The following is a 1,362-nucleotide window of genomic DNA, read 5'->3' as shown; positions in this document are numbered from 1 at the left end:
TCAAGTGATTCTTTTTTGCTAAAAGTAAAAATCTCCCATGCTACCTGCATCCCTACCTCGAGTTTTTAAAATATTTTCAAATTCTGCATCACCATGAAGCCATTCAATAGACTTCACAAAACCCCAAGTAAGTTCGTTAGATTTAACAGAGCTAAGCCTCATCCATGACTGATCAGTCTTCAGGTATAAAAGTAGGGATTCGTGCTGGCATCAGCTGTACATATAGTAAAATTGAAACAACGTTGAGAAGATCAGCATGGTCCCTGCACGAGGATGACACACAGATTTGTGAAGTGTTGCATATTTCTTGCAGTTTCCAAAAGGACATTTGACTACTTTCTAACTAGCTCCAAGGAAATGGTGTGAGTCAAAGCAAAATGGGTGTCACCCAGTATTGCAGTTGTGATTTTCATACAAGAAATATTGATGCAAGGTGATATATGAAATGAGATGTGGTAACACATAGGATCTTGTGTGCAATATGCTCTTAGTGCATCTCAGAAATGAGGAAATACCAACTTGCATCTTTGTGGAACTTACAAAAAATAAAGGTAGGGTTTTGTCTTCCACAGCAGCTGGAAATGAGCATAGTGACTAAGCATCATTCCAACAAAGATTTGTTGATTCAGAGTTTCAGGAGGTAGATAAAGAGTAGTAGTAGTACAAGCCAGATGCTGACATCTATTAGTTTTCTGCCATTGGTGTGATTGATGAGCTCAGTAATAGAGGCTAATCAGGTTATCCAATTTAATGAATTAATATATTTATAAGTAAATTTCATTACAAATTATAAAATGGCTTAGATACCTTGAATTACAAGCCACAAAGAATAGAACATCTAATAACCAAAAGTAGGAATTAATAACAGAAAACTGCAACATTTGAACATTATAACATATGAAGAAACACTTTTTTTTGTTCGTTTTTTGTAATTTATTTATGTTTTGCAGAGACAGGGTCTCCCTGTGTTGCCCAGGCTGGTCTTGAACTTCTGGGCTCAAGCAGTCCTCCTGTCTCAGCATCCCAAAGTGCTTACATCACAGGCATGAGCCACTGCACCAGGCTAACACATTGGATTTTATTGGGAATTTAAAAATAGCTTCAGCAATAAGATTCAAGAACAAATTATTTCATTGCTTCACTATTTGAGCATTAAAAAATGTTATCTTGTTAAATCTTTATAATAACCTAGTGAAATAAGGCTCTAAAATTCTCATTTTTAGAAGACGTTGAGCCTAAGAGAAGCAACTTGTTCCAGAAAAAATACCTGTTGGTTACTGCGCTAGAACTTATTCTGAGTTAAGGACATTTTCCATTATGCCAAGCTAACTCTAGTGAATTTACGGAGTTGCCCTGCCCTGA

At 36.3% G+C, this 1,362-nt stretch overlaps 1 non-coding gene across 1 annotated transcript; it reads left to right on the top strand.

The window, feature by feature from the left end:
• The first annotated feature begins 201 nt into the window (after window positions 1-201).
• On the top strand, window positions 202-308 carry LOC112441030 (U6 spliceosomal RNA). Its single transcript, XR_003029013.1, has one exon. It is a non-coding gene; the product is annotated as a U6 spliceosomal RNA (small nuclear RNA).
• Window positions 309-1,362: the final 1,054 nt, after the last annotated feature.

Source organism: Pan paniscus, chromosome 8 (genome assembly GCF_029289425.2).
Source record: "Pan paniscus chromosome 8, NHGRI_mPanPan1-v2.0_pri, whole genome shotgun sequence".
In the NCBI taxonomy this organism is placed as follows: domain Eukaryota; kingdom Metazoa; phylum Chordata; class Mammalia; order Primates; family Hominidae; genus Pan; species Pan paniscus.
The sequence above is the reverse complement of the archived record's forward strand: the minus strand, read 5'-3'. Positions and strand labels throughout refer to the sequence as shown.